The 21,406-nt window shown below is 36.5% G+C and overlaps 1 long non-coding RNA gene across 1 annotated transcript in view; it reads right to left on the bottom strand.

The window, feature by feature from the left end:
- Nucleotides 1-16,626: 16,626 nt before the first annotated feature.
- Nucleotides 16,627-21,406, bottom strand: part of LOC115835490 — a 113,498-nt gene continuing 108,718 nt past the window's right edge. Inside the window, exon 2 of the long non-coding RNA XR_004030479.1 lies at nt 16,627-16,942. This is a non-coding gene — a long non-coding RNA (uncharacterized LOC115835490). The remainder of the gene's footprint in view (nt 16,943-21,406) is intronic.

Consider the following 21,406-nt stretch of genomic DNA (forward strand, 5'->3'; position numbering starts at 1 on the left):
TCAGGAATACTCTCACCTGAAAAACCAAGATAAACCAGAAATCCTTGAGATGCCCCCCTCATCTTCCTACTGGGTCATTCAGTGTGTCTTCAAGGCTGACCATGATAACCAAGTTGTGCTGTTTTCACCCACATAAAGTGTTCCTGAAGGAGGGGGAGGAGACGGTGAGATGTTCCCTTGGTACCCACCTCTGGCAACACTCTGATCGTGGTGTCAAACGGATTTTGAATAGTCAGCTCTCCATTATCTGCACTGTCAATCTTCTGCTATAAATCTTGTTTTCAAGATCTGCTGGGATAATTGAGCTTGATATATGTGGGCACAGCTAACTATCTTTTGTTTATTTTTGCCTTCCCATGCAGCCTGCCACCCAGCAGGAGGCCCTTCAAAACTCAGTCAACTACCTTCACCAACCCAGGAAAGGTGTGACAACTAAATAGAGTCAAATCAAGGCAGCAGCAGTGAGTTCTGTTTTGGCTGATTCATCATGTGAACCCTCCCTCACCTATTATCCTTGGGATAGAGTCAGGTGCAGGGAGTAACTCAGCATTTAAGGAGTACAGTAGAGGGGTTGCACAACTTTCAGTTTCTCTGACTGACATCAGTGCATCACCAAATGGCTTCCTGATAGAGTTCGTTGTTCAGGCTTGGCTCCTGCCAAGAACACACTGCTGACTTCAGAAGCAACAGAAAGCAAGAAAGAAGTCACAATATCTAAGATTCTACTAGTTTCACCAGCATTATTATCAGAAACTTCCAAGACACGTATACAATTTTTTTTTGCATGTGATTTTCACTTGTGTTAAGCTTCTAGATAACCTCTTTTTGCTGAAGATCACTTATTTCAGCCATTGTAATTCTTCATAGGATACTGGTCTGAGTGGGAAAAGCTTAAGAGCTAAAGAGAATCAGAAGGAAAGAAGGAGTCTCAGCCACAGGCCTCAATGTCCATTTCCCATATGTGGAAACACCAGGCAAGTAGCCCCTGCTGTTTAAACCACAGATGCCACAGGGTTTTGGCCCTTTCTGCAATGACCGCTTAGAAGTTAGGAACTTAACTTGCTAAAAGTGCCACAAATTCGCAGAACATACATTGTGAAGCCACATGATACTGGATTATCCTTGGTGCTGCTCCTTTCCAATTAGCCAGGTAATCCAACAAAGACATAAATACATGCTGCCTGGCAAAGGCTCTCGTCCAGGAAGAAAACTAACACTGGCACCATAATAAAGACTTGACTTTATCCTGACTAATTCACCTGAAATCCATTTATATTTTGATATCTTATACTGAATTAATTTTGATATCTGAAGGCTTTTATGTCTCTAGGGAATGTCAAATTAGCCCTGAGGAAGGAAAATTCAAATCACAGAAGACAGTGTCTTTAATCCAAAATGTTATGTGCAATGTCTTGTGCCTCCCACTCACCATTACTTATGAGACAATACACTTTAAACTTGCTAAAAATCGGCCCAGCGTAGTGGCTCACTCCCGTAATCTCAGCACTTTGGGAGATCAAGGCGGGCGGATCACGAGGTCAGGAGATTGAGACCATCCTGGCTAATACAGTGAAACCCCGTCTCTACTAAAAATACAAAAAATTAGCCGGGCATGGTGGCAGGCGCCTGTAGTCCCAGGAGGCTGAGGCAGGAGAATGGCGTGAACCTGGGAGGCGGAGCTTGCAGTGAGCTGAGATCGGGCCACTGCACTCCAGCCTGGGCAACAGAGCGCGACTCCATCTCAAAATAAATAAATAAACTTGCTAAAAATGAGGAGGCAACGCTAATCATCCAAACTAGACCTTTCTACTGCAGAGCAGAACTTTCCTATAAGCAATGCTGCAGACTTCTGAAAAGTTCAGGGACCCCTCTAATTAATAATATCAAGGGAAAATAGAGGCTGTAATACTTTGTTTTGCCAATCCAAAAGCATCGGTGGTATAGCCATAACTCTTGGCATCAACAAGGACTGTACACCTACCTACTCTATCTTGTTAGGACTTTTTTGGTCTTTCATATGACAATGACTTGCAATAGGTAGTCACTGTCTTCTGGCAGGGAGTGAGGCAGAAAAAAGGGGAAACAAGCCCTAGCAATTACTGTGCAGTACTCAAATCTGCCTGCCAACAGGAGAACAGTGATTTGTGAGACACATCAAGAGGTGCTGGCAAGATCAATCTGTGGAGATCCCTCTGATAGAGGAATAATGAGTTGACAAAGACCAGTGTTCAGTTGGGTCCAAGCCCAATAAGATTACTGTTCAGCATCATCAATATTGTCTCCGTTTGGAACTGACACAATCAGACTGGAATCAATTGTATTTTCCACAACACTGTCACACATGATTTTAAACTTTGGCTCACAACTCTAGAGGAGCTTGCAGATGTTGGCAGATTTTTGCCAACTTAAGGGATGTCATTATTAAGTAGGAGTTTCACCCCACAGTAATTTGTGGTTCTGTGTTTCTCTGAGGTCTATGTACTGAAAAGAGAAGACAAGGAGGAAGAGACAGAGGAGATAAGGGACTAAGAAAAGAGATTTTTTTTTTCTTAATCCCTCCCTTTTTTGTTTTTTTTAGTGTAATGACCAAGTACGACATGTAAATGTGTAGGCCATTTCTCAGCGTCAGCTTAATTTAAGTTGGGGATCAAAGATTTTTCCTGAAACATAGAATCATGAAAATTTTTCAGCTCTGAAGCAATATAACAATAAAATTGTTATGTTTCATCATCAAAAGGCAGAGGGGATAAGTACATGGCTCTGTCTAGAAAATATTAGAAGTTGTTCAAGGAGTTGGAAAATCTAATAAGCAATTTGATTCTTAAACAATTCCCGTAGTCCCCTCCAATGTGTTTTATAAGCCATTACTCCCACTACAGAAAGCTATCAACTTCGTGTTTCCTGAGATCCATTTATTCAGCCCTGCCCATATGGCCATCCCAGACCTCTGATACCAGCTAAGTGATGCAGCCATCCAGAAGCACCATGCAATACATGGCCACAGAATTAAATCCTGTATAATTTGATAAGAGACAGGGTGTAGATTTCTCTTTTGCTACAAGCATACAGAACAATGACTGCTGGATCTTTCCCACTCTCCATCTAAATGTAAACTCCATGAGCAGCAAGTGCTATAGAAAGACAACCAAATTTGCAGTGCCAGACTCCCCAGATCAATAGGTTTACACTGTACTTAACAAACTCAGGTCTTTAAACCATATTAAAACTGTCAGTAGTCCTGTCCCACCAAACTAATCACAGTCACTATAGGGTCTCTCTCCCCACTTCAGGATGACATTAGTATTCTGTGATTTCATGCAAAGCAGACATTTACAGTGGTCTTTCTGGTCTGTGATTACCACCACTGATTATCTTCAAGCCCATGTGGTCCCTAAGAAGCAGGCTTGTGTCTATCTTTTTCAACAGGATATCTTTGTGGAATTTGGTACCTTGATAGCTGTAGCCCAGCCTTCTTAGGTGAATCAAACCTAAGTCATTTCCCTTTGAAGTCCTGTCTTCCCACCCTTAGGCCCTGTGAAGAAGGGGAAGCACCCACCCCGAGGTACCCTAACCACTGCTGCTTTGCCTGGTGGGGAAATCGCCTTCCTTTTCCTCCAAGGCTCTCATTTCTCTCCATTTCCTTGGGATAATCTCCTCAAAGAGTTCAGGTTAGAAAACAAAGCAGAAAAGGAACTTGTCCTTGGGTTATTTTTATTTTAACTCCATTACAAAGGGTCCCAGAACAAAAAGGTGAGGTTACCATCTCAAGGTGGGGTTGGAAAAATGAGAACAAAACACAAATTAAAATCTCAACAAATTATTCTGTCAACCTCCAGCTAGGTGGCCTTGGAAAAGTCCCAGTAAAAGTGCCGGTACCTCTAAGCCTCATCAAAATTTTAGATCTAAAAAAAAAAAAAAAGAAAAAAATATTTCTGAGGATCAAAAGAGGGCAGGCACATGAAAATGTTTTTCTGATGCTAAATATTAGTGGTAGCAGTTATTCTTGATTTTGTAATTTTGTAATGCCCCTTGCATAGCAGATACCAATTTGCAGCTGGAAGATGAAAGAGAGAAAAGAGAGTCCAGCCTTCCATACACCATTTCTTACGTAGTTTGGATCTAGTCTGAACAGACTGCTATACTGAGTTCCATGCTAACTAAAATCCCTGGAGACTTTGCAAAGGCATCACTTTCAGCACTCCTCTGGCTGACTAAGAAATGCCAATGCCTCCATTAGGCAAACTCCCATAGGAACATCTCCATTCTCTGGGGTTCTCCTGACATCAGCTTGGCCTTAAAGATTATGAGCATCTAGGGAAGGAGTGGGGAAATGTCAGTGAGTGTGTTTGATTTGAATCTCTGTATGTGTGCAGTGTTGAAGACTTGAGTGTCCCTAAATGGTATTTAAATAAATGCCAATGTTCAGGGCTGGCTTTATATATAAGCGGGTTAGGCCTCTACCTATTTGACTTAAACACACCAAAGCATCCTTGGCTGGAAATGGAACTCTTATCAGGTAGTACTCCAGCCCTAGAAGTATTTTCTTTAAAAATGTTGAATTTGACTTGGTTAAGATATTGCTTCATACGTTCTTAGATAGACAGCAGAAAGAGTTGGCCTATCGGACCATCACACACCAGGATTTGGGGTTTTAAGAGTCAAGGAAAGAGGAGTAGTACATTATCAATATGAAGGGAAGAAAAAGTCAAAGCACAGATCGGGGAGGGGTTCTGGTGGGTGCTGAGTAAAACAGGTAGAATATCAAAGCAGAAGGCCTTGTATATCTAGAAGACAGGTAGTGGCCTCAGGAACTAGGTAGGAGAGCAACAAAGAGAAAGTGCCAACCAAAGACAAAAAGGAAAAACACAAATGATTTGTCTGTGCCACAATTGCTTGGCAAGGTCTTTCCCCCATTCACATTTGATTCCACTGAAATTGATATCACAGACATTTATTTTTTACTCATAAAAATATGACAAACATGACCTGAAAAGGCTCCTCTAACACTAGGAACCACCTACTTGGTTTGTAGACCTTGTCTGTAGTTCAGATCCACCGTTTATTAGCTATAGGCTCACATCACTTACACTCTCCGAGCCTCAGTTTCTTCACCTGGAAACTGATGATAGTAGTATCTGTAGGAATCCGGCAGAACAGATCTAAGTACAGATCTCAGAGGTCCAACCATTTACTTTTTAAATAATATCATAGGAGAAGCAGCAACAGATTCCTTTCCACAATTTTCCGGCAATAACAGAAGATAAATTATGTTAACCTGTAAGTTAACTTGTGACAAAGGTGGCATCCATCCTAAAGCAGGCCAGGCTCATTGTTCTAGGTCTGTCTCCTGCTTAGAGGATCCAAAGTGAAAACCACATTTTAGAGGTTCCAGTTGCCTGTCTAACGTGTTCCCACGGGCGTCACATGTTTTTTTCTACCAATTCAATTGATGGGCAATTGTGATGAGAACCCCAAGGAAGATACAACCCCTACAACATGAACTGACATTTACAAATGTTCCTTTACTTTCCACCCTTTTCTGCTTTTTCAGATTCTACTCAGAATTGATTCCACACTAAGAACTGAAATCAGGGCTATTCAGTGAATCACTCAGTTCTTTGCTGAATGGTGGCCTGACCCTCTGTAGAGTCATTCTTAAATTATAAGGTTTATAGGAAGCAACTGGAGGAAAAACAATTTAACACAGATGATTCCTGAGGTCTTTCAATATGTCCAGTCATTTTTCCTGTGAGCTTTCCAGAAAATACTCTAGACTTAAAGATTAAGAACTACATATTTCCTCTTCATCCTTGTATGTTGCAATTCAATTTTATCATTTTCTACTCAATATGCCAAATCTCATGACCTGAATAGATAGGATTTGGTGTTGTTTTCTGAAGGTAAATGGCAAGATATCATTAAAGAAACTTTTTCAGAATTATTATATCCTTAATGATACTCTAGAACCTCGGTTTTACCAAATTGTACAAGCCTTATAATAAAACATATCTATACGTTACATACAAGGAGTCAAAATTTTATGGAAAATGTGTATTATGAAAAAACTATGCATGGATTTCAAAATTTTTTACAGCAAAATAAACTCATATTAACTTGTTAAAACATGTCTGAACAAGATCTAGCTTGAGGCATTGAGAAGGCTAAGACAGCAGTTTGAAAACAGCCCCTATCAGAAAAACATGAATTCTGCTAAAATTGAAGCAATGTTACCAGAAAGGGGTCCCCCCGATCCATACCCCAAGAGAGGGTTCTTAAATCTTCCCCAAGAAAGAATTCAGTGTGAGTCCACAGAGTAAAGTGAAAGCAAGTTTATTAAGAAAGTAAAGGAATAAATAACAGCTACTCCATAGATGAAGCAGGCTTGAGGGCTGCTGTTTGCCCATTTTTATGGTTAAAATGCTAAACAAGGTGCGGATTATTTATGTCTCCCCTTTATAGACCATATAGGGTAACTTCCTGACATTGGCATGGCATTTTTAAACTGTCACGGCGCTGGTAGGAGTACATGTCTCACAGGAATTCTGTAGGACTAAGTGAATTAATTCATGTGAAGCACATGGAACAACGTTTGGGACATGGACAGCAACAATTAATGTTAGTTATTTTATGAGAAAATATAGATGCTGTGTTAAGAAATTAAATACTTTATATATGGTGAACCTTCATTATGGATATTAAATGTTATTATTTATTAAAACCCTAAATTAGGTTTTAAAATTAAAGCTGCTAACAAATTACATTTAAATAATTTAAAGCCTAATAATATGGAAAAAGAATTCTAGGAGGGGTATATTCACAACTTTTGAAAGAATATTGAGTTATTTCAGTTAACTGGGACAGAACAAAAGACATTAGGAAGAGGATAAAGCAAACTAGGAACCACAAACTGAAGGGAATGAATTGCAGACTTTGAGACAATACACATCTGGTGAAGGGAAATTCAATAAATGAGCATTTAAACAGGCATTCAGGAGTCTTACATAACCTAATGCAGAACACAGGATGATGGTTCAAGACCTATAATCAACGAGATAAGACAATCTAGATAATGGTGATATATTTATCATCTTAGCTAGATTAGCACTGGGAGAGATCTATGAGCAGGTAATAGGAAAGAGGGGCCCAGCCTAGAGGTAAGATACAAAATCAAACTCCTGACATTGGAGAGAAAGTCTGACGAGAACGAAGGGTACAAATATTTTTACGACATCACCACAGGAACTCAGGTCTAGGGAATAATGGAGATCTAGTTATGAGAAGTGGAGCATAAATTGGTGGCTAGTTCCTAAGCTAGTGGTATGCTCCAAGGGAAAGATCCAATTTTCTGGGTCTGTGAGTTTCCGTAGTATAAATGCTCTCAACGTGGCTGATTGTAAGCTACTTACGTGACATCATCTAGCTGGAATTCCTGAGAAATTAACAATTGGCTCTCATGAGCTGGTATAAGTCAGCTCCGTTATACCTGGAAGCCTGCTTTTCAAAATGTAGTCAAAAGGTTAGGACAGGCAAGGAGTTAGAATTTCAATGCTGAATCCCCAAGGGCTAAGCTAGAGCTTCTTCATTCCTCCTGCCAAAAGCCAAGTTTGATCTTAAAAAACTAGACAAGGCTGAGCTTTTAAAATGGGCAATCAGGTAGCCCCACTAAAAATAAATGAGCAAGCCTGAGAAAATCTGGGCTGACTCCCCTACAGCTGCCCCCACACCTGCATAGTTTGGATCAGAAAAAGTGAATCCATGTAATCTTTAGCCACCAACACTAGCTGACTAGCCAGTTCAGGCTCAACACAGAATATCTTGATTAGCAGCATGGACTCCTGATTCCATGATAGAAACTGAATTGATAAATGCTTTTTTAGGAAAGAAAATGCTATTTCATTTTTACTCTTATAAATGATCCCACTCTTCCGGAATAAAGTTGAAGAACAACCAGTGACAATAACGTTAATAGTTAGCATTACTTGAGAAAATGCTGCACAACTGGCACAGTTCTAGGCTCTTTACTTTTATGGTCCACACTAACCCCTATTGAAGTGGCTTCAATCACTATTCCCTGGAGCCCAGAGCCTCTTAGAGATGCCTGGGGTGGGGTGGGGGGGCACTGAGGAGGGAAGAGAAAACCAAGGTGCTGGGGCTTTGCATTCTCACTTTCACTTAAGCAGAGTGGCTCCACTTTCATCTGTTTATGTACTGAAATTTCATGGAAGATTTCTTTCCAAAAAGGACCTCTATTGATTTTTTTAAACTGAGAACACAAAAAACCTCAAAGTAATCCTATAATTTCACTTTTTTCTTGCTATAAAAAATTTTTTAAATCTAAGATAAAAGACACATAACATTTCCTATACATATCTGTACCTCCCTAAGGTAATTACCTTCCAGAAGCTTTGTGTTGTTTTTATTGTGTCCACTTATTAAGGTAGATTTTACCTTCTATATTTAACATCTGAGGAAATTTATACTTGCCCAGACTAGAAACAGATGAGCAGGGATCCTAACTGAGGTTTTTCTCTTATGTTCTTATGGACAAAAATAGGCAGTTATCTCTTATTCCCTCATACAAAGACCATATAAATTGGTCCCTTTGTCTTTCTGTGAAATCCAGCGGTACAGCTAATGATGGCATTCACCTCTGCCTAGTCTACCACTTACATCTAAGTCAACTGTCCCCCAGAGGAGGAAGCCCCACACTAAATTCCATAATACACAATACATACTCATGGGAAGGGAATAGACCAGATAGATGGTTGATGCTCTGGCCCCATGGGTTCATATAGTTCTTAAATGTTATCTCCTCCTTAGGCCAGGCTTTTATCATTAAGCATTAATACTACCTAAAAAGGATAAAAGATTGTCATAAACTTTGAAAGATTTCAAGAGCAAATAAATGCTAGCTTATCAATTTCAAAGTCAAAGAACATTAAAATTAAATTAAAAATATACAATTAACCTAATACATTTTGAATTTGGACTAATTGTTTGAAATTCAAAGGGACCCCAGGATATTTTTCACTTGAAACACAGGAATAAAAAATTTATACTAAACAGGCAGAGTTTGCCCTCAAGGTTGAAAACATTAATCATCATGCATCTAACTGTTAACTGTAAAAAATCATTTTTCTTCTGATTTAAAGGGAATTATTTAGTGAGTGTTTTTAACTTCTCTGCTTTCTCAAGCAGAAGCAGTAACATGGGGTCAGGTTCCGGGCTCCTGTGCCCCTTCACGTCCCCTTTCTCTACAAGGAGCTGCCTTTGATATACAAGGGAGCTTCTGGCCCAAAGAATGCACAAAGCCCAGGAAGAAATGAGGCTGCTAGGAATGTAACTGAGATTTAGTTACTAAATTCAGGAAATAATTGGAGTTGAACAGTCTTTCTAAGAAGAAGGTATATTTTAGCCCCACATAAAAATGAACTTCAGGCAACAATCAGTAGGGAAAGGTCTTCCCAGGACTCTCTGAAGCTTTCCACAATATTCAGAAGACCATCAAGCTGGAAACAGCTTTTTTTTTTTTTTTCCTTAAAAAAAAAAAGGTTTTTCATAGGTTGGGTGAGAATATTTAGTACCAGGAAGGAAATAGGATAAACCAATATACCTTATAGTCTATTTACACAGGTTTTCCATGGAGCCAAACCACCACAACTACCTGACTGGCCTGTAATGTTATTGTTAGGCTCTTCAGTATTGAAATTTCCTTAGGTAGGATCCAAGATAGCTTTCATGATACAAACTATATTCCACAAGTTATATTAAAATAAGACTCAAAAGGATTCATTATCTCTGATTCTTGGTTACAGATTTATTTCATCTGAGACAAGGAAATTTCAGATTATTTTTTAAACTCTCTGGTTCTGGACAACATACCTGCCCGATTTTGCTTTGGAAAACACCCTTTCCTTTTATAGATACGGATTTTAGAAAAATGTCCATTATTAATAGAGTTTTTGGTTGCTGTTTTTTTAACAGTAGTCAAAACTTTGGGCAGGGGCTATCTACTAGGATTAATCCTCCTGATATCTTTGACTAGTGAAGCAGGTCATTTTTATACTTCTAAAATGGTTATTATTTGCAGTGTAGTGAATGCAGAGATTGTAGGAACATGTTCACTTTCTAGTCAAATTCTAGGATGTTTACTTTGGAAATATGGCTAGAACAGATATTAATTTGTAGCTAACTTCGGTGCTTTTTCATACATTTTTCAAAAATGAAATATATTGAGTAATTTACTACACGCTAAGCCCTGTGCTACTTAGGAACACATACTTTACAGGTACTGTAGTATTATGACTTTCATAATTTTGAAAAATGCCAAATTTCATTAGATGTCAGCAAAAATATATTTTTTCTTCCCATTGAAGTTCCCAGATACCCTGAATTGCATCCATAAACCCTGATCAAGGCAGGGTTGTATAGATTGTAACAGACACAGTCATTTGTCTGCCTGTATCCCGTCAGGTTTCTCATCAAGTATACTAGCTCCCAGTGTGCTTGTATTGCAAATACCCAGCCTCTGCATCTACAGATGGAAGGGAGTAAGGGGCTTTATGTTACTTTGCGGGCATCCCTTAAACAATGACTGACCAGTACAGGGGTCTAAATAATCTTAACTTCTTTTGCCACTGATTGGAATACCTCTAAGTTGTGACCAACGTGGTCCTCAGAGCACCTCTGTGTGGCTGAGCCAAAGTTACCATTCTTAGATCTTGCATCCTTCTCTTCTAAGTCCCTACCAATTTTTCCCAGGAACACTTCCTAAATAAATCACTTTCACAAGAATCCTCATCAGAGAATCTGCCTCTGAGGAACCCAACCTAAGACACAGGTCATGGTAAGACTTAGATCAACAAGATATAAAATTACTTATATGCTCCAGCTTACTTTATGTAAATAACTACTGTAATCAACAAAATATTCAAATTCATGTTAGACTGGGAAAGATTTAGGACAAATGTATGGAAAGTACTTTCACTTTTGATTACAGTTAGTAATTTGCATTACTAACTCTCCCTCTGAGAACGTCTCCGATAGAAGACTAGAAATTTTAAAAAGACTGAAAACCAACAAACTGTGTAAACATTAGAGTAAATATTAACCAATATTGACTGCATAAAAGTAATAATTGTCTTGTGAATGTATGTGTGTGTGCATTCATGTCTGTTCTAAAAGAAGGTAGGGATAAATGAAATAAAATTATTGTAACATCTTTGCATTATTCAACAAGAGGATAGAGTACTAATTAGTATTAAACATCTGTAAGTCAAGAATGCATGCTGTGAGCTCTAGTATAACAAAAGGACAGTAAATGAACATATAATTTCCAACCTAACAGAATAAGTAAAATTATGAAAAATAATTACTCTAATAGAAAACAAGCAAGGTTTAAAAAAAAGAACAAAGAGTAAATGGAAGAAACCAGGTGAACAGATAGTAGACTTAAGCCAAATATATCAATCAATAAATTAAACATAAATAGAATGCTTCAATTAAAGACAAAAAGATTGCCAGACTATTATAGATAATAAAACCCAAATATTGCTTCAGAGATCTATCTAAAAGATAAGGATTCAAAAGTTTTAGAAATAAACAACAAAAGCTCATTTTAATATTATTCACAGTAGAATTTAAGGCTAAAAGGATTGCTAGAGGTAAAATGAACACTTAATAATGATGAGACATAATTCACCAGGAAGATATAATTCTAAATGTATTGTAGTTAACATACCCTCAAATATATATAAAGTAAAAATTGACAGAACTAAAGAATTAGACAAATGAACAATTTCAATAAAGAGTTAACACCTTTTTTAGTAAGTGATAAAACATACAAAAACTTGGAAGTGACACAGAAAAATTTAATGATATGATCAAAAAGAAATGTAATTCAAATATATAAAACAAAGTGGCCACCAATTTCAGAATATACATTCTTGTTAAGGATATATTACATTTTTTTCCAAACTTACCATATATTGGGCAATAAAACAATTTCATAAAATTTCAAAATAATATATAATATGACTTCATATTATATGATTTTCAGATCTCAATGCAAATAAGATAGAAATCAGTAAAACTATAACTGACAAATCCCCATATTTTTGAAAATTGGGCAATATACTTCTAAATAATGCAAGGATCAAAGAAAAATTTAAATAGTTTGAGATAACATGTGAAACTAAATGATAATGGAAATACGACCTATTAAAACTTGTGGAATGCTGCTAAAATTATTTGTCAAGGGGGGTTATAGCTTTAAATGTATGTATTCAACAAAGAAGGAAGACTAAAACTCAAAGCTTGCATCTTTAAAAATTAGAAAAAGAATAGATATTTAAGACAGATGATAGATGGAAATACATAAAGAAATTTAAAAATAAGTATTCAATAGATAACATCAACAAAATCGAACTAATTTAAATTTTTAAAGATTAACAAAGTTAAATTCCCGATAAAACTGACAAAATTTGTAAAAAATTCGTTAGTAACCAATATCAGTGTGAAAAAGAAACATCACTCTAGATCCTGCAGATATTAATGTTACACCAATAAATTTAAAAATCTAGATCAAAATTTCTAGAAAAATTCAACAAAACTAAGCAAACAATAAAATTTTGAATAAATCATCTGTTCATCACAATACACTGATAAGAGGGTTAAAATGCAAACCACACAGTGGAATATCTGAAACATACATAACTCATAAAGGACTCCTTCACATGGACATTTTAAAAATGTAAAACTTTGACAAATCAATAAGAAAAAGATAGCTACTTATTAAAGATAGGGAGTAAACATATGAAAGGGTGTTCAAGTCCATTAGTAATAAGGGAAAAGAAAATTAAAGCCACAGTGAAGAGTCAACTGATCTTTGACGAAGGGTCAAAGGCAATACAATGGAGAAAAGACAGTCTTTTCAATAATTGTTGCTGGAACTGAACATCTGTATGCAGATGCAAAAAAAAAAAAAAGGTGAGGGGTTACAAAAGAGATTACAGACCTAAATGTAAAATACAAATTTATAAAATTCCTGGTAAAAATTCCTAGAAAGTAACATAGGATAAAATCTAGATGACCTTGGGACTGGTGACGACATTTTAGATATGATACCAAAGGTACAATCTATAAGATAATTGATAAACTGGACTTCATTAAAATTAAACTGGACTTCATTAAAATTAAAAATTTTTGGACACTGTCAAAGAACACAAGCCACAGACTAGGAGAAAATATTTGCAAAAGACCTATCTGATAAAGGACTATTAATCCAAATTATACAAAGGTTTCTTAAAACTCAACGACAAGAAAACAAACAGCCTGATTAACAAATGGGCCAAAGAATTTGACACCTCACCAGAGAAGACATACAGATGGCAAATAAGCATATGAAAAGATGCTCCACATCGTATGTCATCATAGAAGTGTAAACTAAAACAATAAGATACCACTACACACCTATTAGAATGGCCAAAATCTGGAACACTGATAACACCAAATGCTAGTGAGGACATGGAGCAATACAGTTGCTAGTGGAAATGCAAAATGGTGTAGATACTTTGGAAGACAGTTTGGCAGTTTTTTGGAAAACTAAACACAATTTTACCATATGATCCAACAATAGTGCTCGTTGGCATTTACCCAGATAGTTGAAGATATAGGTTCACAAAAACCTGCACACGAATGTTGATAGCAATGTTATTCATAATTGCCCAAACTTGGAAGCAACCAACTTGCCCTCCAGTAGGTGAATGGATGACCTGTGGTACATCTAGACAATGGAATATTATTCGGCACTAAAATATGAGCTATCAAGCCTTGAAAATACATGGAGGAACTTTAAATGCATATTGCTGAGTAAAAGAAGCCAATCTGAAAAGCCCACATACTATATAATTCAAACTATATGGTATTCTGGAAAAGGCAAATCTATGGAGACAGGGGTGTCAAAGATCAGGAGATGTCAGGAATAAGGGAAGGAGGAGAGACATAGGCAGAGCACAGAGGATTTTTAAGGCAGTGAAAATACTCTGTATGATACTATAATGGTGGATACAAGTCAGTATACATTTGTCACACTCTTAGAATGCACAACACCGACAGTGAACTCTAATGTAAACTATGAACTCCAAGTGATAATAATGTGTCAATTTAGGTCCATCAACTAACAAATATACTACTCTGGCAGGAGATAATAGTAACTGGGGAAGCTATGCATGTGTGGGGCCAGGGGTAAATTGGAAATACCTGTACCGTCCTCTCAGTTTTACTGTGAGGCTAAAACTGCTCTAAAGTCTATTGAGACACAACCACAATGATTACTGTAAAACATTAAAAATAACTAATGACGGTGAAAAGGTAGAGACATAAAGACTAATACTCAGATACAAAAGAATGCACACTGCATGATTCTATCTATGTAAGTTGAAAAAGCAGATAAATGAAATTTCACATTTAGGTTGTAAAACTATAAAGAAGAGCGAGAAAGCAAAGATGGTGGTTACTTTAGTGGAAAAGTAAGAGTGGGCCGTGACTGGAAAAAATATTCTAAGATGCTGGCAAGTGGTGGCCACTTGGCTGTTTCTTTTTCATGGGAAGTTATTGAACTACACATTTTTGCTTCATGAATTATTCCATATATATGTTATGTTTTAAATTAAAATAATTATTTGATTTTAATCTTTTAAGAGCAAGGAAATAAAATTAATGTTTACCAGTTTAGGGAATACTAATGTTATATAGTTTCGGTTTTGTTGCTTTATTGTTTGAATGATCGTATTCCATTCCATAAATTCAGAACATTATAATATTTTGGCAACTCACAAACAACTGGTAATTGGCGTTTCTCAATACAAGTCTTCAAAAATCCTAATAAAATGCTGCTTAATTTAAATTTAGCCTGTTCTCTGCTAGATATGAAGTAGGGCATTTGGGTTAATCAACTCCTCTGAATAATAGAGTTACTATCTATATCATATATGGGTTATGCATTTTTAAGATGTTAGAATCCATTTTTAAAAATCATTTTGTGAAAACAATACTGAGCATAATTAAACTGTTAGTGATTCAACAAACAAAATTACCTCATTTGAGTACCTTTAAATTCCTAATGAGCATCAATTGTCAATGTACTATTAGTGTACAGAAGGGCTGGGGAAACTAAGTTTTGGTGGACAGGATTTCATCTAAGAGCATTTCTAGTTAGTGTCCCAAAGGGCAAGGGTAGTGTCAGCTTACCTGGGAAATTGGAGTTTCATTTAGACAATGTTCAAAACACATTTTGTATTGAGTCTCAGTGGTAAGAGGATTGCCTTTATTTTCACCTCTTTCCTCCTCCATGACAATCTATCCCAATCTAATTTGTAAAGCCTTATTAGTGCATACACACACGCATGTACACAAAGAGTGTTTGGCTTATATTTATACAGATTTTTAGAGTCTACGCCTGTTTTCCTTCTCTCCCAAGACCTTTCAGGCTTTTCTTTTTGGAAGTCAGAGTAGCCGTTCACAGAAATATCATGAATAGCATGGTATACAAAACACATTCTATATAATAGATATTATGGTACTGTGAATGCAAAGATAATGCTACTACGTGTTAGTGTCCTGATATTAAAGAGGTAATATAAATTATTCTACAGATGAAACTGCCTATTATAACTTTTCACTGCTAGTTTTACACAAACTCTGAAAGCAATTTTTAATTTCTGTGCATAAGTTGAAATGTAAAAGTATTTGTTTTTCATTACAGCTGATTTTCAAAAGTAAGGGCCTTAAAAAGTTAATACAGTTAAATTTTAATTTACCCTAGAATTATGGAACTGTACTCTTAGCATATAACCCACCCCCCACCTCGCCATACACATGCCCCCACACATACTGTATCACAAAAGAGAGAAAGAAAAACACCTACGCTGAACTTAACTTACCACATTTTTATTATCATGGTTAAGGTTTACCAAGGACTTTCAACCATCTTGCAAATCCAATGACAGCCAAAAGTAAGTAAAGTAGTTCAAAAGCAGAGCAAGCTGACTCATAAAGAGCCCTGCTTCCGAGAACAATAGCAAAGGGTGTCCTTCTAAGCTCAGAAACGAAGAAAAAGTTTAAGCTAAATCCAGATGATTTAACTTTTGCTCATGAAAAGTGTATTTCCTCTACCTGCACTATACTCTGTTCCTATAAGTTTGACATGGCTCTGGTTTAAATACAATAGAAACAAAGAGAGGAAGTTATGTTTGGTATCCTTTACATTTACATCTTCAAGGTTGTTTGGAAATCTTTTAGGCAGTCTTCCTTTCTCCAAATATTCCCTTCCGCTGTTTCTTTAACTGGAAGAGGTTTTTCATTTTATACACTGTACATTTCCAAAGTATATATGGTTCTAGGCATGGTATTTGCTTTCCTTAGAGATATGAATCGCTTTTGTTCATTTACCTTCTTTGAAATTCATTTCTAGTAGCTGCAGAGCTGCTGCTATGGAGTGTTAATAGGCTTCTAACATAGCTGTCATTTCAAGTAATAGGTGCCAAGCTTTCAGCAGCTTATTAACACATTATAACAGCAACCCCTATACTAAACAAACAAATTGCACAGAGGAGGACACAAGCAAAATTAGTGTGTACAAATATATATATTCATATGTATACATACATACAGTATATACTTAGGACTCATCAACATATTTGGTTCCATACATGATTAGACCAGAATTGGCACTTTGTTTTTTATGAATATTCACAGGGAGAAAGAGTGGATCGGATTTGTATTTGGTCCCAAATGTGAGACGAATACAAACTGGTATAATTACTGAAAGATTTCCATCCTCTCAGCCCAGCGACACTCAAGACCAAAAAAATTGCAGACTTGTGGTATTTCACATCATGGAACTGTGCTAACGTGATCTTTCAGCGCCACTTCATGGGGGATGCTGCAGAGGAAGAAAAAGTGGAAATAAGCAAAGAAATACACCAACTGGCAAAACTACTGAGAAAGGAAGAGATACAAATATGAAAATATGCTTCTAAGAGTCAAAATTTGCATTTGGATATGAACACTGGACCAACTCTCTACAAACACAAATATATTCTTCCAGATGCAGGGGCAGACATATGTACAGATAAATATGAGAATGTATATTCACACATGCTTTATGTAAATATGAATAAATACACACACGCACATATACACATATATACATATGTATGTATATATAGATACACTGTCCTTTACAAGTGTTTATATATTTAATGGTTGCATAAAACTTCCTCACAGCTTTCTGGAAGACATATTTCAATAAGGGCTCTAAATTTTACATTGTAGTAAAAGCTGACCTTTTTTGAGTATAAAAAAATCCCAGAGCAATTTATAATCATGTTGTAATATATTTGGAGGTTGTAAATATATTAAATCCAACTTTTAAATCAGCTGGACAATTTTATAAAATTTACTAAAATTTGTAGTATTAAGGAGGATGACTTGATGGCCTCTGGTTATCTTGCAAGATTTAATGTGTGCTACTTTTTATTGTTACTAATAATGACAGGCGGCATTATTAATTGTTGAGTAAGTACCAGTGCTGAGCTAGTAACGTTATAAACTGCACATACTACTCTGAATATTTCTAGTATCTGTGAACAACTTTCAAATCTGGGAAAGTAAGAGAAATTCAAAACAAAAAGCCAAATTTAGTGATAGAATTAGTTAATTGAATAATGACTGACTTTTGCGATAGAAATTATTTCTTTGCAATACTACTCTTGCTGGACTAGATATAACTTGACATCATAGCTAGAAGAGCAATTATTTTGAAGCCTGTAATAAAAGATAATAATCGATTTTAAGAAACTCCATTACAAAAAAAAAATGCCCTGGTTATATATAGCTCAAACCCAAGAATGACTATAAGAAACTTTTAATTCTTACTTGCCATTAGGGTACAGTTTACAGAAATAATTAATGACATTTAATTCACCAAACAGCATTTTCTTTTGAAGGTAGATACAGTAACATATAGGTAATTAAGTCCCAAATTTTGAGGTCTATTCTGTGGTTCTCCCAACTATATCCCTTGCGTTGGCTCTCATCTTACCCTTGTCTAGCAAGGAGTTTGTAATATCACCTGCAATGTACTTCTCTTGCATTTTATAATTCAAGTTGTTTTTCCTACCTAAAGAGCCTTTCGAAATTAAAGCATTCATTTTATTTTATACTCTGGAAACCGCTTAGTGAATTATAACTTCACTACTGCCCTCATTTTAGATGTCTCGGATCACACTATTATGCATGCATGCTACTCATAGCATTATATAATAAGCTATTTAGAGACTATGTCTTCAGCCAGGCGTGAAGACTCATGCCTATAATCCCAGCAATTTGGGAGGCCAAGGTGGGAGAATTACCTGAGCCCAGGGGTTCGAAACCAGCTTAGGCAACATAGGGAAACATCATCTCTACAAAAAAAAAATTTTTTTTTTTAATTAGCCAGGCATGGTGGGGTGTTCCTATAGTCCCAGGTATTCAGGATGCTGAGGCAGGAGGAGTCCTAGAGCCCAGGAGTTTGAGGATGCAGTGAGCCATGATGACACCACTGCTCTCCAGCCTGGGCAAGAGAGTGAGACCTCATCTTTTTTAATAAAAATAAAATAAAGACCATGTCTTCTAGACTGCAAGCTCCTTGGGAGAGGCCTGTGTCTTATTCATCTTTGTTTCCCTAATATCAAGTACAGTACCTGATGCATGGAAGCTGTTCCATAAATGTTGAATTCATGAACAAATTAATGAATAAAGATCAGGTCCTCTCTACATTTTCAAATCTGTCTTAGCTCTCACTGCTTGGTCAAATCCAATTTCATTTTCCCATAAATATCTACTTCTAGTTCTAACGACGATCTACACCTTAAGTTATAGCCAGAGAAAGAAAAGTGTCTGCAAGTCAGGACCTCATCCCTTTCTAAGAACTTCTCCTGTTTCTTTGCCTGAATAAACTGATGCCTACAGAAAATAAATATGCAGTAGGGTCAGGGCCGAGGGGCCTTTTGTGTGATTTTAGTAGAAACATTTTTTATAGAAAAGTATCTGCAATAGCCTCCCAGGAGTTTGGTCAACTCACCCCAGAATTTGGTTTCCAGTGACAGTTATATGATATATGTGTGAAAATAATGGGTAGTGGTTTCAGGTTATGAATGTTATTTTGGTTGACATTCCCAGCAACTACCATGATTTTAAAAGAGAAAAACAAAAGTAAAAAAAAAAATAAGTAAATAAGAGAAAGAAGAAGAAAACTAAAACAAAAGAACCAAAACCTCCAGCTACATATTTTATAGAAACTACTCAAGCCAGTTTGGAAAGGCTGAATGCCACAGACCCATAAAATATGAACTTTCAGTTTTCAATCAAATGATGAGGGGAAGTTGCTCTGTGTTCTCACCAGAGTGTTTTTAATAATCTCCTCTATAAATATATATATGATTAGACTATGATTATAACTCTATATATAATAAAGGTGGGTAGCAAAACGTGTTTTCTACCTCAACATTGTTTATGCTATTTTAATAAGTTGAATAAACTTGGGAAACTAAGAAAATGTCACTTTTCCAACTCTTCCAGGAAGGAATCTGACAACTGCTACATAATCACTGAAATGCTGCAATTTGTTAAAATGCTCCTAACAATTTTTTTCAGACTTTTATCCAAAGGCTAAAGTATGACAGAGAGAGAGCGAGAGAATTGGGCTAATGATGATTAACATATTACAGAGAGGGAAGGCTACCATGATTAATTTCAAAGTCACAGTGCTAGGGAGTTGGCACCTTCACAGAATCTCTGATCAGGGGAGAGAGCAGGAGTTTGAAAAGAGTGCAAAAAAACACAGCCTTTAAAATAATGAACAGCTTTCCCAAGTCTTGCCATACTGCAAAAACACCCATACACCACGTATGCAGACAGTTCTCAGGGGCTCATAAATTAATTTAGTGACAAAAGATTGTACCCAAGTGATAAAGGTCCAGTACTACGATTATCTTTATGGATAATTGGGGCCATAAAATAGTTCCAAAGCACCTTTTATTTGTCATCTGTTGACAATTCAACCAATTCTCCTGTCTGCCATCCTCCATATTTAATAGGTCCCTATCGAAGTATGCAACATGCTCGTTCGTATGGGAAGAATGTCTTCATATTGTTATGCCATTGCATATCCTTTACTTCCTTATGTTGTTCATCAGTCTACCCCCTGCTCTTTTTTTTCTATGACACCTCTGAGATGGTACCCATAGCAACACCCCTGAGAAGAAGGTGAAAGTGAAGATGCTGCAGTCATCCCCAGCGCACAGTGCTGACAATGCCAGTCATTAATGCAGCAGCTTCTGCCTGCTCAGATCTCGCTCGCTCCTCTCTGGTCTTGTTTCCCTCCAGTAGCAGCCACAGAGCTCACTCACGGAGATCCAGAGACTTGCTGTTAATGATTTGTCACTTGTTTAGAACACCTCAGGATGGCAGGTCTGTATAATCTGCCCTCAATGGCACTGCCAGCTTGCATTAGGAAACAATTACTTAGTTTATGACTAGTAAAGTAGGCACCAGAATTTCCAATTAAACTCGCATGTTTCCAAAGGAGCCTGGGTGCCCCTGTTTTTCAGGAAAGAACAGATGCCCCCATTAGGGACAGTTCTACTCACTCCTGCTTCAGAGTAAGCCACGTGTAAATCAGTACCATCTAGATTCATAAACTGGGGGTGACAGAATACGGAGAATGATTTTATGTGAATTCAGTCATTGCCATTTATTTAGGATCTCACAGTTTGTTAAGATCTGGGTAAAATGAAACAATAGACACTTGCCTAAAGGCTTTTATAGTATAGAACAAACAAAAGACACTAGCATGTAGCATTATTACTTTAATCACTACCCACTTTCTTTGTGTGTCTGTGAGCACATGAATTGGAGAAGAAAAAAAAACAATGATTATGGATTTATTCCTCTTCTTTTATGTTCTGAATAAATATTAGAATCCATAGATTGTTTAATCAAAATTAAGAGGTTTCACTATAAAAATCAGTATTAAATATTTAACATCAAATATAAACATAAGATTGTATAAACTGGCTAATTTAAAATGTTTTACATTGAGTAGATCTTGACCTAAATATATTCCATGAATTTGAAATCACTATATTTATTGAAACACAAGTTTTTTTCATAGCTAAGAAAGGTCAGATGTTATTGAACCTCAACTCCAAAAAGTTACAGCGTTTCCATGTAATAGCTCTCATAATATCATATGATGATAATAATAAACTTAGAATCTTGTTCAAAATTCCAGGAAGAGTATATAGATATTTAACCAAAAGTCTGCATGCATGAATATCACATATTTCTAAATCCCTTTTCCGCT

Source organism: Nomascus leucogenys, chromosome 6 (assembly GCF_006542625.1).
Source record: "Nomascus leucogenys isolate Asia chromosome 6, Asia_NLE_v1, whole genome shotgun sequence".
Taxonomy (NCBI): domain Eukaryota; kingdom Metazoa; phylum Chordata; class Mammalia; order Primates; family Hylobatidae; genus Nomascus; species Nomascus leucogenys.